At 38.6% G+C, this 19,697-nt stretch overlaps 1 long non-coding RNA gene across 2 annotated transcripts; it reads left to right on the forward strand.

Moving 5' to 3' along the window:
• Positions 1–1,909: 1,909 nt before the first annotated feature.
• LOC150049822 (uncharacterized) lies at positions 1,910–18,309 on the forward strand. Of its 2 annotated transcripts, XR_016538892.1 has the most exons (6): positions 1,910–2,165; positions 2,816–3,080; positions 3,998–4,057; positions 13,323–13,470; positions 14,776–14,905; positions 17,237–18,309. It is a non-coding gene; the product is annotated as an uncharacterized LOC150049822 (long non-coding RNA). The 2 variants fall into 2 exon arrangements; XR_016538893.1 differs by lacking the exon at positions 2,816–3,080.
• Positions 18,310–19,697: the final 1,388 nt, after the last annotated feature.

Below are 19,697 nucleotides of genomic sequence, written 5' to 3' on the forward strand. Positions count from 1 at the left end.
AATTACTGCTTATGAAGTACCCAAATTACTCATGGGGTTTGTGTTTGCTACTGTTGCTGTAATAGTTTACCACAAAGCTTCTTGCTTTAAAATAGCACAGAAAGTGCTGTCTTAAAATCCAATAAGATCAGAAATCCAAGAAGGTTGGCAAAAGCCAATTATGCACCCACCCTGACTTCCCAGATCCTTGTGTGCTTCAGTGGCTGAAACAGGAGAATCACTTGAACTTAGACATTCAAGGCCATACTAAGTAACATGATAGGATCCCTTTGGAGGGAATAAAAAGAGAGAGAAAGAAAAGAAACAAAAAGGTTGACACAATTGATTCCTTTTGAAATCTCCGAAGGAAGATGTATTTCCTTCTTTTTAGCTTCTATGGCCAGCCTACATTCCTTGGCTCATGACCTTTTTGTCAATTTCAAAGCCAACAATGTAGGGTGTATATCTCTCACATGCTCTGTTTCTATCATTCAACCTCCTCACTTAACTCTGATTCTCCTATACCTGTTTTTCTCATATGAAGACTCTGACATTAGTCTGGATCTACTAGAAAATCTAGATCATTTTGAATTCTTAATTATACTTGCACAGTGTCACAGTGTCCAGAGATAAGAACATGTCCTTCCCCCACAACTACCACTGCTTCCCTCTCTTTCTGAAGGAAGGGAAGGAGGATTCAGAACCGACACCCAGGTCTGATCCCCAGAGTTCTTAAATCCTTAATTCCATTAATGATATTCATTGCCCTTTGATTCTTACACACACACACCACACATACACACACACACACACACACACACACACACACGGGGGGGTGGAAAGAAAGAGAGAGAGAGAGAGAGAGAGAGAGAGAGAGAGAGAGAGAGAGAGAGAGAGAGAGAGAAATGAGATCTAAACACAATCCTTCAATCTTCTAATACTAATAGGTTCTTTTACTCAAATATTTCATGGCCCAAGTTGTCCGAATAATCATCTTTATGCTTCTCTACCTTAAGAATGGGGAGTTAGGGTCAGGAGTTTGGCCTAGTGGTAGCCTGCTTGCCTCAGTACCACATACATAGAAAAAGCTGGAAGTGGTGCTGTGGCTCAAGTGGTAGAGCTCTAGCCTTAAGAAAGCCCAAGGACAGTGCACAGGCACTGGGTTCAAGCCCCAGAACTGACAAAAAAAAGAACAACAAATATAAAGGAGTGTAGAGTCACAGAAGTCATGCCAACTACAAGTTCTTGAGACACAGATGAATTAATCCATGACCATCCATATACTCACATGGAGAACAGGCCCTAATCCAAATTTCTAGGGCCTGTGACTATGTTTCTCTACTTTACACAACAAATTATAGATGTAAATAAATTAAGATGTTTGAGACAAGAGCTAAGTTTCAATAATCTGTTTGGGTCCAATCACAATTTTAAAAATGTTTTGGCATTCATAATAGGGAATGTTTTGGCCCTTTGGCTTATAGGAAGCACAGGGATGACCAATTCTCACCTGGGCCTCTTTAGATATTACTAATACCTCAGACAGATTCTTTTGTCTCCATCTCTCTGAGGTGGTCAACTTTTGATTGCAATATCAAAATACTCGATTCAAACAAGTTAGAGAAGGAAAAAAAATTATCTTGACCTTCTGCCAGGGACTTTAAACATGTTGGCTGGCTCCATTACTTTTTGGTTGGGTAAGGAACAATATGGTAGAAGGGCATGGTGGTAGAAAACTGCTCACCTCATGATGATAGGAGGCAGAGAGAACAGGAAGGTGTCAGAGTACTCTCTCAGTGATCTTAAAGTCATTAAATCATCAATTCAATTATGATTCCATCAATGCATGAAGCCATTGATGACATCAGAGCCTTCATGAGCCAACAATTTCTCCAGAACTTCAAAACAATCTGCTTTTGGGGGACCAGACTATCAACATGTTCTTTTGTAGGACATTTCAGAGGGAAAACAGAATATTTCCTAACCTTTAGAAGCAGCATCAGCCACACTTGGATTGTTTCTTTTGGCCCTGCCTGAAAGACATGTGTAATCTCTCTGAAAACACCAGCTTAAAACAAGTAAAAAGCCAAAACAAAGGAAAAAACAACCTTCTGAAAAAGTTGAGCCTTCCTAGCTCTGGTTCCCTGAAATTCCTTGAGAGGAGGCCAGCCCTTCCTTGAATAAAGGTAGTAGAACCACCTTTCTCTCTGCCAAAGAGGGAGTCATAGTATTTAGAAGAAAGTTAGGTAGATTTCTTATGGTTGTCAGTAACATGATTTTATTTCGCATAATATACATCTTGCCTTCAAGATGGATTTACATGTCAGTACTTGAGACAATATTATATAGTAAATGGAGTTTAATTTAGTGCTTACCCAATGTAATGCTCAACAGCAGCCGTTGTACTAAGGATGCTTAAAACCAGATAGTGAGCTGAGTAAGCTCTGTGGAATAGTCTTACTTCTACTGTTATATAGTCTATTAATTTTCTGCTTTTCATACCTCCTTTGTTTCTTTCAAACCACTAACATGGAATATAAGAGTCCAGGCTTGTCCCACATCTGAAGTAGCAATAATGCACAGGTTACCTAGTACTGTAATTTTCAATCAGGCTTATACAAATCCAGAACTGAGCTACTGAGAAGGCTGAAAATGGGAGGGTTTGGGGTTTGAAGCAAGCCTTGGCAGAAGAATCTCTAAGTCCCCATTTCAACCCATAGCTGGATACAGTGGCTCATGCCTGTGATTCTAAAATACATGGGAAGCTGAGATTAGGAGGACTGATATTCCAAGCAATCCTGGGCAGAAATGTCTGTAAGACTCCATATCTGTGCAGGAAAGCTGAACACTGTGGCACATGGCTGGCATGAAAGCAATAAGAAGCCATAACCTGGTGGAACATAATACAGCACACACCTGGAAGCAAGACCTGATCTCAAAAAATAACCAGCATTAAACAGCGCTAGAACTGGGCATCAGTTGCTTCTGCCTGTAATCCTTAGCCACTCAGACGATGAAATCTGAGGATAAAAGTGTGAAGCCAGTGACGTCAGTACAGCCTGTGAGGCTTTATTTTAATCACTAAGAAGCTGGAAGCAGAGGTATGACACAATTGGTAGAATACTAGCATAGAGCACAAAAGCACTCATACCCTGAGTTCAAGTCCGGTGTCCAAAAAAATCAGGTTGGAGGCATGGTTCAGTGGTAGAACACCTACCTACATAGAAAGGGCAAAACCCCTTATCAAATCCCAATAACACACACAGAGAAGAAGGAGAGGAGGAGGAGGAGGAGGAGGAGGGGAGAGAGGGAGGGAGAGAGAGAGAGAGAAAGAGAGAGAGAGAGAGAGAGAGAGAGAGAGAGAGAGAGAGAGAGAGAGAGAGGCATAGATTTGAATTGAATTGAATTGAATTGACTACTTAAAGTGTGAGTTGCTGGGGATTGACCATGACCACTGAAGTGTAGAGAAGTGTAGAGAACTCTGTGGGGGCTGAGAATGAGGCCATGGGTAGGTCTGTGTAAGAAGTTGACCTTCTAAGTCTGGTGTGATGGTACATGTTAATAATTCTAGCTCTTGTGAGATTGAGGCTGGAAGATCATGAACTAAAGACTAGACGAGGCTGCATAGCAAGTTGCAAGCAATCCTGGCACAAAAGTCTTAGATCCAGGTATTGATGGGCAGGATTCTTCTAAGGTCTCCGTGCATGGCTTGTTTGTGCCTCGCTCCTTCCTGTGTTTTCACATGCTCTTCACTTTATACTGTGCATGTGCAAATTCCTCTTCCTACAAAGGCAGCAAACAAACATATTATGTTTGTATGCATACTAGGGACCTCATTTTAAAAATAATCATCTCTTAGATATCCTGTTTTCAAAGAGTCACAGTCTGAGGGTAGGATTTCGACACAGGAAGTTGGGAGAGACACAACTCATCCCGTAATCTTTTCAAAGCACACCTGTCTCTCTTTCAGCCTCTGGTCTTATTGCCTGGTTCACCTGATGTTTCTTTTCTATTGAAGGGCAAGAGGGAAGAAGAGAAGAGGAGAGAGAAGGTAGAGGACAGAGGCTGCATTAAACAGGTATGACACACTGTTGACAGGTTAAACCATCATTTAGCCGAGCACAAAGATCAATGAACTACAGTAAGAGTCTTGTGGAATGCACATAGCTGGGGGAAAGAAAGCCTGCAAACTTATCGGAGCTACTCATCTGGGAAAACAAATTGCCAAAACACATGGACTCTCTCTCTCTCTCTGAGAATGTTCTGAACAGAATAAAGGGAGTAGGCTTTTGTCTGATTCTGGGTGGTGTGTTTATGTCAGAGTAGACACGATTTGTTCTGCCTGGAACAGTCGCCAAAGGTGTTCACTGGTCAGCGGGCTGTTCTTCTCCTTCATTCACACCTCTCAGACTTCCTGTCTCTGTGCCTGTCTCTCTGGAGGCCCTGTGCAAAGTTGGACTTTGTGTTACTTTATCCAAGTGTGTAGTGGCTGAGATATATATTCTTAAAGTCACCCTGCTCTGCTGGGCAGTGTTTCAAGGGATCAGGAAGCTGTTTTTCCATCCCAGGAGCCAGACTCAAAGTTAGAAAGTTCTGTGGTTTGGTTTGGATTTCATTCTTCCCTACAGAGAACTTGGTCTGCCAATCTCCACATACATGTCAGCATAAATAGCAACAGATGTACCTTCGACACGTAAAAAATCTCCATAAAATATAACCAACTCTGTTTTTCCACTTGGGATGAGTCATTAACCATATGTTTATGATAGTCTTTCATTTGCAGATCTAAGGCACACATTTTACCTTGCTAGAGACGAAGAGCTATTTCTTTTTTGGAGGGCCTTCCTGTCTGAAGAGGATTTAGCAATGCCTTGGTCTATTTCTGTGGTTATCTTATATGGATGCATGGAAAATGTATGGAATTTTCTTTTTGTGAGCTGCATGATGTGGCTAGGCTCTGCCCTGGGAACTATCCTTGGCCAGAATGTTGGAAATACCACTCTGGTGCCTGAACACTGTTATATGACTGCTAAGAGCTGGCTTCTTGCAGTGGAATATGCTGAGGTTTTTTTTTTTTCCTTAGTTGGGGGGAGGGATTTGCTTTCTGATGAGAGAAACGTGGCATTTCCCAAGGCTCAGGCAGGGAAGACAGAAGTTGAAGGATTCATGTAGACCATTTTATGGCGAGAGGAGGAGGCTCTTTAGGTTGTCTTCTGTCTGTGAGGAACTACACCGAAATCTTTTCAAGATTCAAGTTTCTGACAGTAAACTGTCCTTGGGGAATTTTTTCTACTCACAAAGTTAGTAATCGCTTAGAATTTAAATTCTTCTCAAAGGATAGAAAGTTTTTATTGTGAAAGATTTTGAAAACAAAATCGGGAGCATAATATTCATAATGAGCTTTCCTATACTTCTCCTTCAGACTCAATGATTACTGACATTCTCCACACTTGCCTTGTGTATTCTATTACCCCTTCTTTCCCTCATTCCTTTCTTCCTCCCTTCTGTCATCGTTTCTTTTCTTTGTCACCACCATTTCCTTCTGAAATAGAAACATTTGACAAGAACTGAGCAATATTCGCCACTCATGCTACAAGAAAAGCTTATACCATACTGAAACAAAGTTGCAAGAGTGAATGTATCATTGAGAAATGAAAAGATGGCCATGAAGCCAATCTCACCAATTCTGGATATATACCCCAACTTGGAGATGACGCTGAAAATTGAACTGACCCAAAGTTCAGATGCTCTGTGGGGCAGGCGGGATGCTTCCACATCACAGATGCCATGTTATTCCTCCAGATGGAGAACTGGGTAGAGAGAGGGTTCACACAACTGGAAAATGAGACTCAATCCCCTAGGAAACAACCTGAACCCCAGGTCAGCAGAAACAGACAATCAGAATTAGGAAAAAATGGAGCCAACCAAAGAGAAATCCAAGAAAAATCATGGGGGTTAAAATAGCCAAGATTCCCATAACAATATTACTTCCATATAGTAACTCAAAAGAACTGAAATCATAATCTCAAAAGCTATCAGAAGCTCCATACTCATTGTAGCAATGCCCGCAATTGTTATTTGCAATACAAGCCATCAACCAACTGTGGTATGTCCAGCACAGAAGAACAAATATCACAGGTACCTTCAAATACAGGTCTTCCAAAATGCAGTAGACAGAATACATAAAGTTACCGTTATGAGTGGGTGTAGGCATTTTACTTAGGGTGTAGGATGTTGTGTAAATTGTACCTATAGTTACCTAAAGTATGGTGCTATTAAAATTTTTTGTGAACAGGATAGATCTCAAATATTCTTACTGCACGATAAAACAAACAACAGGACAGGAAGAAACTTCTGGAATAAGGGATGCTTGTTGTCTTGATCATACTACTGGTAGCACAAGTATGCATGTATTCAAACCTGAAATTGTGATGATACTGTGTGCAAGTCCCTGTATACCAACTATACCTCCGTAAGTCAATGTATGCTCCCCTAAAATGATGGCATCATGGTCTGATACTACCCCTTCCATGTCAAATCTTCCCTAGAGAAGGAATTTCTGTTCATAGATATCAAATTGGGTGGGTAGGGTTCTTCGGAGTCCTAGCTCCTGCTGTAACTTCCTTAGGAAACTGAGTCCAGTAATTCTTTCATCCACAACTCCTACTCTTCCATACAGAGCTGTGTGGTACAAGTGTAGAGGTCTGGTTCTCTGTACCGGTGGCAAATTCAGAGCTACAAGGCAACTCTACAGAATAAAAAACAGGAAAGAAATTGTGTGATAAAAACAAAATGAATCCAACTTATAAAAACAAAAGCAATAAGAGACGTAAATGGCAGAGTTAGAAGTAAATTTTACACAGAAGACATACTGGAAACAAAATAACTTCATCACATCACTAAGAAAAGGAAAGGTTACATGAACCTATTAAGCCATGAAAAACTGCCACAGGTAAATAAAAAGCAAAGGAGAAGAGAGATGTTACAATAGAACTTAAAACAACAGAGGAAGAATCCAAACACAGAATTACCACTGAAATTTAACTTATTAAAATAGCAAAGGCCACGTACTAGTTGCTCACACCTAAACCCCAGACTACCTAAGAGGCTGAGATCTGAAGATCGCAGCTCAGAGCCAGCCTGGTCAGAAAAAGTCCATGGGATTCTTAAATAAACTACTCAGAAAAAGCCAGAAGTAGTGCTGTGGCTCAAGTGACAGAGAGCTAGCCTTAAGCACAAAGGGGCCTAGAGACAGAAAAAAAAATCCTGAAGCCAAATGTAGTAGCTCATTCTTGTAACAACAGCTACATAATAAAGTTCACAAGTATCAAAATTGTAAGTGGTGGACAGAGGCTGGTATGACTACAACTCAACAAATCAACCAAGCATGGTGGTACATTCTGCGATTCCAGCTACTTGGGAGATACAAGCTGACAGATTGTTGTCTGAGGTCAGTCCCAGGCAAATGTGCAAGATCTTGCCAGAAAAAAATAAAGCTAACATAACAGGCTAAGAACACAGCTGAGGTGAGTCATAAAGCAGCCACTTAGCCAGTGTAAGGCTATGAGTTCAAAGCCCTAGTACTGTGTGTGTGTGTGTGTGTGTGTGTGTGTGTGTGTGTGTTCAGAGAAAAGAAAAATAATTAGAGAAGTATGGGCCTGGCAGCACACATCTATAACTGCAGACACTTAGGAGGAGAGATCACTAAGATGGTGATCTAAATCTGGCTCAGGCAAAAAGTTATCACACCCCATCTCAACCAATAACTAGGTTCAGTGTGAATAGGGTGACATTGATCAAAATTCATTGTACTTACGAGCTAATTTGTTGTAGAACTATTTGAAAATAATTTAAATTATTATTTATTTATTTATTTTTGGGTCCATGGGGCTTGAACTCTTGTCCTGGGCTTTGTCCTTGAGCTCTTCAGCTCAAGGCTACTGCCCAACCCCTTGAGCCACAGCCCCACTTCCCATTTTCTAGTGATTAACTGGAGATAAGAGTCCCATGATCTTTAGTGCCCAAGTTGGTTTTGAACTATGATCCTCACATCTCAGCCTTCTGAGTAGCTAGGATTACAGGTGTGAACCACCACACTTAACCTCAAAAGCAATTTTTTAAAAGAATTTATAGAAGGATCATGATACAGGTCTACTTGGGCAAAGCCCACAAGGCCTTATCCTCAAAACAATGAAAGGAAAAGGGTTTGGGAGTATGGCTCAGGTAGCAGAGGGAATTTTAAGAGAGCTAAGCATCCCATATTCCACTGACTTGACTTTTAAAGCCAAAGGAAAGGTAGACTCCAAGCAATAAGGATTTTCAAAATACGTAACCAAACAATTTACAGGAAAGGCCACTTGCAGAAATCTTCTATCAGTGGCAAAGATGAAGCAGAAAGAACAGAAGTGGTATAATATTAAAATAGAGTTATTAAAATAAATATGGATTGGGCCAGGAGTTTGGCCTAGTGGTAGAGTGATTGCCTAGTAGCTTGCACAAAGACCTGGGTTTGATTCCTTGCTACCACATACATAGAAAAAGCTGTGGCTCAAGTGGCATAATGGTAGCTTTGAGGGAAAAGCCCAAGGACAGTTCCCAGGCCCTGAGTCCAAGCCCCAGGACACACACACACACACACACACACACACACACACACACACACACAATATTAAAAATAAATATGCATTAACCATTCCTTCCTAACCTCTTGGAAGTTCTGAGGAAGGCACACATCTTCTTAAACACACACACATACACACACACACACACACACACACACACACAATATTAAAAATTAATATACATTAACCATTCCTTCCTAACCTCTTGGAAGTTCTGAGGAAGGCACACATCTACTTTAAACACACACACACACATACACACACACACACACACACACACACACACACACACACACAAGAGCTACCTGGAAATGTGCCCAGTGTTAGAAATTGATGGAAATCAAACCATGACCTTTTTGACATCCATATATCACAAACTATCAGCACTTTCTCGGTCTAAGTAACTATAATCATAGTGACTACAAAAGAAAACCAAGGGCCGGGAGTTTGGCCTGGGCCGGGAGTTTGGCCTAGTGGTAGAGTGCTAGCCTAGCATGCGCGAAGGCCCAGGTTTGATTCCTTGGTACTACATACATACAAAAAAGCTGGAAGTGGTGCTGAGGCTCAAGTGGTAGAGCTCTAGCCTTGAGAAAGTCCAAGGACAGTGCTCAGGCCCTGAGCTCAAGCCCAGGACTGGCAAAAAAAAAAAACGAAATGTCACATTACTTGGAGTATAGATATCATTGAAAATAATGACTTAGATATAATAGTAATAGACAGATAAAGTCAGCAGCACACACACAACATACACACAGAGACACACACACACACACACCCCAAGGAAGGAATGAGGGGAAGGAAAATATATATAAGAATGAATACATAAAACCCCTCATTTTTTGTGGAATTTATAGAATGATGTGACAAACTTTTGACAAGTGTTAATTATTGCATAAAGACATAAATGTGATATTTATAAAAATGGAAAACTTTCACAATAGCTCAAAAGCTATGTACATATGGTCATATAGGATAAAACTAAGAGAAATGTACTCTAGGATATGTAAACAAGAGGTTTATCTTTGTGATTGTTGTTTTCAATGTACTATGTGCAGCTGTTTCTTTTCTCTTCCCTTATGGTTAATCTCATGTGGTTACTGGATCTGATATTGTTACCTGGTACATCGTATATATGTTCATTTGTTTATTTGAAACAGAGAAGGGAAGGAGGAAAAACAAGATGATTGGGAGGAGGTGGAAGGAGGGAAAGGGGGATAAATACATGAGAAGGGGTATCAAGGTTGGAGAATTAATGCACCCATTACCTGAAATGTAACTGTAACCCTCAACAATAAGAAAAAAATTAACAAGTGGAAGACTTGCATGCATGCTGAATAAATAATGGCAAGAAATTAAATAAATACAGAATGTTACAGATTAATGAAGGCCAATAAAGTTTAAATGAGTGAAATATCTAGCCAGTGAGAAGAGCGGTTCATTGGACTATTTTCTCAAGTTTTCTAGTCAATGAAAAGCTTCCGTAGTAAAACCACACATGATGAGGAAATAAATTATACAGTACATTCTAAAGAAGAATTACAGAAGCTGCTCCACAATTGCTTTAGTGAAACAAAAGATCTTGAAAGGATTAAAGTAAGTAATATAATTGTCTCCCCCGCAAAATTCAAATTCTCTTTGAAACAAAAAAATGCAAATTCAATGACATGAGATTTACATCTGACTTGTAGTCAAAATTATAAGGTAGGAGGTGAAGCAAGAAATTGTAACCCCCAGAGATGAGAAAAATAATCTAGAAACAGATCTAGAAATGACAAGTGGAAGGACTTATCCCAAATGATTAAAAAGTATATAAATGCATTTAAAAATACAAAAGAAAATACGCACATAATAAAGGAATGGAACATGTGGAGAAAAAAATAGAAATTCTAGAAATTAAAAATATAACAAATGAAAGGAAACTATTAGTGAACTTCAAAGTTTCACAATGGAAATTATGTAAAATTACATGCAGAAGGAAAAAGACTGAAACATTTGAGTAAAGATCCTCTAGTCAGTATCAAGTACCGTAACACACACAAATAATCCCAGAAAAAGAAAAGGAGAGAAATAATGAAGAAAGAATGGGTGAAAATAATGGCTGATATATTTTTCCAAATTCAATAAGAACTATAAAATCAATGAATCTGACTGGAATCTGAAGTGGGATAAATGTTTTATTGTAAGAACAATACAATAAAAACATGTAAACAGAATTTTGAAAACTCAATAAGAATAAAGTTTCAAAATATCTAGTACAAAAACCAGCCACATGACATAGACTGGGAGACAAAAAGAAATACCATTGATTTTGCTTAGACAATCACAATGCAAACCAATTTCGTTGAAATGACTTATTTAAAGGGGTAGAGAAAACATTTATTAATCTATAATTCTTCATTCTGTATAACTAATTTGTCAAAATGTAACCATGAACTGAAGCCACGAGCGCAAATAAGCCTTTTTTCCTTCATATTGGTTTTCCTCAGGTATTTTATTTCAGTGCTGGTAAGCTGACAGACATACTTTCCCCAAGATGTGGGTGTGGAATACAATTTAAATAGAGAAGATTAGATTTAAGAAGGTACTTGGAAAAATCAAGAGAGGAACACATATACAAATAAAATAACACCAATAGAAGAAAACATGTACTCCTGTGACTCCAGTATTTCTGTAAATTTGGTATAGGGGAAATTCTTGGAGTGACACTGAAGCTGGAAATCATAAAAGAAGAATACAGAAGACTTCCAACATAAAAATTTGATCAATGTGACTGTAATCCCAGCTACTTGGAAGATGGAGTAAAGAGAATCTTGAGTTCAAGTCCAAAGGAAGGATATCTATCTCAAAACAAAAAATACACACAGACTGGTGTACCACTTAAGTGATAGAGCACCTGCTTTGTAGATATGGAGACCTAGGTTCAGTTACAGGCATTGTAAATAAATAAAACTTAGAAAACAAAAATATCTTGGGTGAAAAGACAACATTGTCACAATTAGGGGACACATTTATTGTGACCATATCTATGAATTTAGTTGTTTATTCTTGTAGTGCTGGGAAAACCATATGATTTAATATCTAAATCAAGGTATTTGGGGGAATGAAAAGAAGACTAAACAAACTCAGTTCATAAGAGGTAAATACTACAGTTCAAGAGAGATGTACAGATGATAAAAGAATAAATGTAAGGGACCTAAACTCAGCAACTAGGTTAGGCTTCATTAATACCAAATTAAAACAAAAGTAAACATCATATTTTTGCTCATCTTTTAAAGATATAAATAAAAGTAATCATAATTGTGATGTTGAGGCTGTGATAATGGAATTTCATGATGTATATAAATTTCACTAAGTACAATTGGGCAAAACACATCAAATTCGCAAAGTCTGTATTATTTAATAATATGCTTTCAGTTATAACAATGTAGTCTAAGAAGATGACTGAACACATTCAAAGTCATTTTAACAATAAGAAAACAATGAGAAATATCTTAAGTATTTATCAGAAGATATTTATCTGAAAAACTTTTTATGGCTTGATACAATAAAATATTGTATAGCCATATTATGGTAAGTAATAATAACTACTGTAAAAAAAAACCAAACCAAGAAAGGTGCACAATAGAATTTTAATTCTTTCATAAGGGCCAAAATGAAAACTAACTTGGGGTGTCTTTCATTTCTGCTTGAAAATTAGTCATGCTTTGACTCTATTTTTTTTAAAGTGAAACCTTATTAAATCATCACACTCTCATGTTGATTCTACTTGCAACTTCCTTAAGTTGATAGTATCCTATGAGTATATGTTCATACTCAGAATTATTGCAGGCAGCAATTTTCTCAGTGTCTTCTAATGTACAATGAGGTATGTAGTCTTTGGTATTGCTGCCTTCTTCAATACCTGTCTTTCCCCCAAAAGCCAAGTGCCAATTTCTTTAAAAGTTAAAATGATATATTGTATATGTGTTTATTTGTTTATTTAAAATAGGGAAAGAAAGGGGGGAAAACAATATGATTGGGAGGTAGTGGGGGAAGAAAATGGGGACAAAAACATGAGAAGGGGTATCAGTGTGTGAGAAGTAATGCACCCATTACCCCTCTACACATTACTTCGACAATAAAATAAAATAAAATATTTTTTAAAAGAATAAAAAGTTAAAGTGCACAGTTGTAAATCTACCATTTTAAACTCTAAAACATGTGTCGGGATTCAAATGCTAGACTTTTCTAGATAAATTCTTCTTGCTGCTTCCCTAAAAGTCTAGAAAAATTTTAGACTTTTCTTCCAGTTTCATATAAATTCTGCATTTCCCTAAATTACCTCAAAGTGTCCTGCTGTGTTGCAATAAAATCTCTAACCTTTCATCAACCATGTCCAGTGTCACTGTCCAAATTCAAGCAATATATCAAACACTTCCCAGATTACATTCTGTTTATTATATTGTTTTATATAGTTTTGCCCTGAGAGGAAATTCTAACTGTTGAAGATCATTGAGTTATTAAGATAATAAACATATGCAATTATACATAGCTATCCATTCATACAGATTGGGAGATTTCAAACCATAATGTTTGATTAAATTTAAAATGTTTCTGTCATTTTGATTTGTTATATGCTTTATTTTGTTTTACTTTTGCCACAATGAGACTATTAATTCTGGAATAAAAGGAGGAAATCAAGTGATAGCCATCATTATTGGATTTCTTGTCATTCCTTTTCAGATGCCAGAAATGTTGCTAATTTTCACAGCCTCTTTGCAATTGGAACTAGGCCTATGAGTGATAGAGCAAGCTCCCAGGTATTGCTGACATCCTGAGTACAGCTTCCCAGATGCCCTGGCATTCGACAAGAAGATGGAGGAGAGGCAAGGTGAGCAGTCCTTTTGTTTGGCTCCATCATATTACTCTTTAGGCCAGATCACATGGCATGAGAATCTACATTCCCCATGGAAACTATCTCCTGAATTGAAAGTCAGAGCAGAGAGGAGAGTAAAGATGACAAGAAGCAAAGCTGAAATGTTTAATTGGAAATGCCCCCGTGGAGTCCACAGAGAGAGAGGTGGAGAGAGTGACTGGGTATTTTAAGGCTGTTTGCAAATCTAACTTTTTCCCTTCCAGGTCTATAAAATAATTATTTCTGAGGAAAACAAATTCTAGAATACTTCTGATGAAGCCTAATATAGGCAGACATGGAGGTATTTATTTAAAGAGTAATTGCTTTAATTGAGACTCTTCATGAGGTAGGCTTACTAATGTGGCAGAGGCAACACCACACATTTCAGCAACTCAACAAACAAACATGTTTCCTTCCCACTCAAGGCTGTACACTCTGTGTTCTCAAGCTCTATGGGGGGTCAGGAAAGAGAGCCATGAATTTGTTCATTCAAAGGGCATGCATTCAACTCTTGCTCAGTTTGGAGGTCTGACATTTAAAACAGTGACTATTAGGCCATGGATGTTATCATCTATCTATCTCTGTAAGAAACCAATTTTTATATATGTATATATGTGTATATTATGAATAATGTATTACTCTAATACATTAATATTTATATACACATGTTAGTATATTTATATATAGATATACATCTATATGTATATACCTATATATATACACATAATTCACAAATCGAGAAAGGATACATTTAGGATCTTGGCCAAACATCTCTGTACTTAGTAAGAATTTGTAATCATTAAATGTCTAATAAAAAAATCAAATGGCAAACACATGTAAGAGATCAAATGATGGTATGAGATATGCCTTTTAAAAGACTTCGACAGGACATCCCAAAGTATTAAATATGCCTCCCCATTCCTTCCTCATCTGATAACTGATTTGTGAGACTGTGATTTAAGGATTCATGTAAGGAAGAGACACAGATGTTTATAGCCCCATATGTCAGGGATTTTCCCTTAAAATTTTCCACAGTAAACTCACTGAGGTCACCCTGAGCCTATCAGCTCACCAGGCTGCCTGGACTCTCCTGTAAAGGTGCATGGTCTTCTTCTGAAGCAGAAGAACAGAAGAGACAGTTAGCTAGATGATTCTGCAACTGAGTAGTAGTCTACTTTGTAAATGCACAAGAAAGTGGTTTAGCACAATGTGCCTAATCTAGCCAGGGTTGGCTACCTGACACCTGAAGCTCAGTGTAACAAATACTTTCTTTTCACTCAGGCAAGCTGTGCTGTGATTCTGGGCACGTTTCCAAGACAGATCTCCAAGCACTGACTCAGTGATCCAGGCTGCTTTGATCTTCTTGCTCTGCCATCACAACATGAGTCCTCCCTGATCACCACCACAGGAAGTGAGTGCTTGGAGAATTCATGTCTATGTTTCCCCGCCTTACCCTGTAAGTGACACGTGTCACTTCCAAATGCAGCCCAATGACCGGAACGGATTACACGTTCCAGACTCACTAATGTGAGTATAAGAATCAGAGCCAAGTCCAAAGAATGCTCTAGAACACCATCATCCTTACGTTTTCTTTGACTTTCATTCGTTCTTTCCATGGAGAGCATTGATTGGGTTGGCACAGGCAGATTCAGTATAGTACACTTGAGTTGACCACAATTTATTCCAGCATCTTCAATGAAGACAAGTTCTCCATGCTGAGAGCATTTGGGGTGGACAAGTGTTTATCTCGAATCCTTGGCCTCACCTCCCTAAAACAATGATATAAAATAAGTAATGAAAAATAATGTAAGTTAAATGTTAAATAATATATAATAAAATGATATAGATGATCTCCTGTGTTTCCATATAGCTAAACAACCATGAATCATAAATAACTGAAAAATAGTTCCTTCTAAACTAAATAGATATTTTTTCTGGTCATTACTTTCTAAAAAGTATACAATGCAAAGACAATTTACAAAGTAAATACATCATATTACATATCTCAGTAATCAACAAGTGATTTCAAGTATACAAGAAATCATGCACAAGTTGAATGCAAATATTATGCCATTTTAAAGATAGGACTTAAACATTCTCAGATTTTAGCATCCAAGGTGGGTCCTGGAGCAATCTTTATAGATGCCAAGGACATCAACAGCAACTACAGTTTCCTTGAATTGGCCAGAATTCACACTTGGGCCACTATTTCTATCTCTATCTCTATCTTTATCTATTTACCTACCTATTCATGTGCATATATATATATATATAACATAGATATATAACATAAATATATATACATATATATACCTATGTTTTATATATATACACATGAATAGATAGGTAAATATATATAGGTAGGTAAATATATATACTATATATAATATATATAGTATATATAACATAGTAGGAAAATTAGGCAAATCAGTTATCCTCAAGCCACAAGTCTAAATGGATACGAGATATGCTAATAACCATCTGGGAAGGGTAAACTAATTCAGATTAGAAAATCCAAGCCAGGCGCTGGTGGCTCACCTCTGTAATCCTAGCTACTCAGGAGGCTAAGATCTAAGGATCGTGGTTCAAAGTCAGTCCGGTCATGAAAGTCTGTGAGACTATTTTCTCCAATTAACCACCAGAAAAGCAGAAGTGGTGCTATGGCTCCAGTGGTAGAGTACCTAGCCTTGAGCTGAATTGCTCAAGGACAGGGCCCATGCCTGACCAAAAAAAAAAAAAAAAAAAAAAAGAAAGAAAGAAAATCCAGAAAGCTTCCAAATGCCTTTCTGTGTGTGTGTGTGTGTGTGTGTGTGTGTGTGTGTGTGTGTGTGTATGTGAAATTTTAGCAAGGATATATTTTACTTTAACAGAATAAAGTAGGGGGAAGCGAAAAAAAAAGAAAGAAACATCTCCTATTCCTCATACAGCGTGAAAGTAAAATACTCCCTACATGTTTTAGACGGTACTGAAGTGTAAATTCAAGGCCACATGCTTACAATGTAGGTGCTTACTTGAACCATTTCCCCAAGACCCGTTTTTGCTTTATTTTTTCCTATATGGTGCTGTGCTTTTGCTTGGGAATCAGCTCCCATAGCAATCCTCCCATGTGGTTGAGGTTACAGATTTGTGTCAACACTCAGCTTCTTTTTAGAGGTAACTTTTTTTCATATATTTTTTATTGTAATTAATAGAAGGATATTTGCCAGATAGAGGTAACTTTTTGCTGGCTAGTAACCATGATCCTACATAGCAGCTGGGGCTCTAAGTGTGCACACACATACCTGGTAGAGCCGGTGACGCTCAAACTAGATGCAAGAAGTGAGAAGAGTCAGGTGCCGCAAAAAGAAGCTGATCATCATCCACCTTTGAAGGTGGAAGCCTGTATGCAGGGGAGCCTCAGAGAGGAGAAGCTGAAGAAGTGGTTGGAGCTCTGGCATGAGGGTCTCTCTGGCATTTCCCCAAGAAAACCTCCCAGTACCTGGACACTTTTCAGTGTGACTCTAGAATGAAGAAATCAATGATTGCTCAGGACTTCCCTAGCTCTCTTTCTCTAAAACATCAAGCATGTCTTCATGCTTAGCCTGGAGCTCAGAACCCCAAAGAGGGGCAAAGAGTTCATTGCTTCCTCTGGTCATGTGCCAGCTGGCAAAGTCGTGAGCCCATAAAATGAATGCAGAGCAGTTTGCCTGGATCGCTCCAAAGCTCTACGCCCCGTTCCATCTTCGTCCTTGCCTGTCCACAGGTCTGCAGGGTTCCCCTGGCTACCTCCCACGCTGCTCCCACTTCCTACCTGGAAAGACAAATACCGGAGCCGGCGACCAGCCAGACTTCTCACCTCTGCATTCTCCTAGACTTCATAACCTCATTTGGCTCCCAAGTCTCCCCAGCCTGGGGGCTCAGGTTTGGCAAGAACATGGATTTAAATAGGTGGCAGATGTGTTTGGGGTCAAAGGGGCTTCGGTTCTTCTGCTGATTTGCAACTTCTCTGACAGTTCTTCTCTGTCCAGGTCCTTCTATTCTTTCCCAGCTCTGTACACTAGGAGACTGGAGGTCCATGACTTTACCTTTGAGCCTCTGACTACGCCCAGCAAGCCTAAGAAATAAATGGCCCTACTACTGGTCTGTGACAGAGATTGAATGCAGTACAGCAGTGGCTGAACAGGGAGAGAAATCAATCACCAGACAGTTTGTCTTGGGAGGGGATAGACAAGAATACATCTTTTGAAAACAAAATTTAATGTTATTGTAAAGGTGATATACAAAGGGTTACAGTTACATAAGCCAAGTATAGTCTTTTTAGACACTGTCACCCCTCCCCCGGCTCTCTCCTGTTTTTCCTTCCCAAACTACGGACAAGCTGAATAGTTCATTTTCAACACAGTGTGAACCATTGCTGCATTTGCTAATCTTTTGTTTCTCCATTCCTGTGCCTCCCCTTATACACCCAAAGACATATAAATGAACCTAGAGAATAAAACAGAAAGAAAGAACCCTTTCCTGGAGTTCATTCTGCTAAATATTACTTTGTATGATCAGATGCACATAGGACAATGATATATCTTACAAAGTCTTAATGTCAATCAGTTTCTTGGCAGCTGAAGTTCAGCTAGCTTAGGGTCAGAGGGCTCCATCCCTTTGCTCATGCTCTGGGGGATAAATGTGTCTGTTACTCATCCAAGGTGCCCAGGACACTATAGTAATAAATGTTAGGCCACCTGGCAACAATGGCTGTGCCCTTGAGATGAATTGTTTGGGGAACTGGTCATATCGCAATGACTTTTAAACAGATGTTCCCTTTTAGTCTCTTGCTTTTCAGTTGGGTGACCACTTTCAGCTTAAATGCCACTTCTCTATTCCTTATGAAGGTGAGATTTTAAGTTTCTATGCTTTCTTATGAAACTTGGCGCACACAGTCAACTTTCATGAAAAAAGAAAGTGACTGCTGTGTTTTAAGACAATGCTTTAACATGGAGAAGACTGCGGTCTTGACGATATTTATTCTTTTTGCAGAACTGAGGATGGCACTCAGAGCCTTGCATTTGCCAGGTAAGTGTTTCTTCACTGAGCTAAATCCCCAACCCCTTGACCATCTTTAGAAGCCACTCCTCAGCTCCCTTCCTGAGACAGCAGAGACAGGCAGAAACAGAGATTATGCTTTGATGTTGCTCCTGCTTTTACACCTATGGTTCAGATTTATAGTAGGAAAAAGTATCATGCATGACAATGAATTGTTGTTATGAAGCAACAGATACTATGGTTATTATTATGTAATTGTAGTATGGGGTCATGAGTACAATGCTTCTTGATCATTGTCACCCCTTCCTTTGTTCTACCCCTTTTCCCCCTCCCTTCCATTCTCTCAAGTTATGTAGTTTATTTTTTACATAGTGTATACCAAACATAATGTCTATATTTACTTACCCTTCTCCCTTCATTCCCATGACTTCCCTTTTCTCTCCCTCCAAAACATGTTTCCACTTTTCTGTATCCATTTTGATCTATAGTACATTCATTTTTCAGAGGAGTTATACCTTTGTATTCGTCTCCTAAGCATACCATCCTTTACTCAGTTGGTTTCTGTGTAAATGCATGCAGCCCCAGATATATTATCATGCATATTTGTATTTTAGATGTAGCTACCCCGTATAAGAGAACACATATGCCATTTTTCTCTCTGAGTCTGGCTTACATCATTTAACATAATTTATTCTAGGTCCATCCATTTCTCTGCAAATGACATATTATTCTTCCTCACTGATGAGTAAAATTCCATTGGATATACATATCACATTTTCTTAATCCACTCATTCATTGTGGTGTATCTGGGTTGTTTCCATAATGTGACTATTATAAGTAGGTCACAAGTGAACATGGATGTGCGGGTATCTTTTCCTTATGCTGACTTTAATGATCTGAATAGATGCCCTAGTATGATATAACTGGATCATAGAATAAATCTTTGTTTTGTTTTTTTTTAGGCATCCCCAAACTGCCTTCCATAGTGGTTGTACTAGTACAATTTACATACTCATCAACCAAACAATAGAGTTCTTTTTTCCGGCATATCACCACCAGCATTTGTTATTGTTCGAATACTTGATTCTGACCAGTTGTACTGCAGAGAGATGGAATCTAAGGTTTTTTTGATTTGCCTTTATGGACAAGGATGTTTTCTATGTCCCTAGACTCTCTTCAGGAAGTTT

This window comes from Megascapheus bottae, chromosome 19 (assembly GCF_031878675.1).
Source record: "Megascapheus bottae isolate mThoBot1 chromosome 19, mThoBot2.hap1, whole genome shotgun sequence".
NCBI lineage: Eukaryota > Metazoa > Chordata > Mammalia > Rodentia > Geomyidae > Megascapheus > Megascapheus bottae.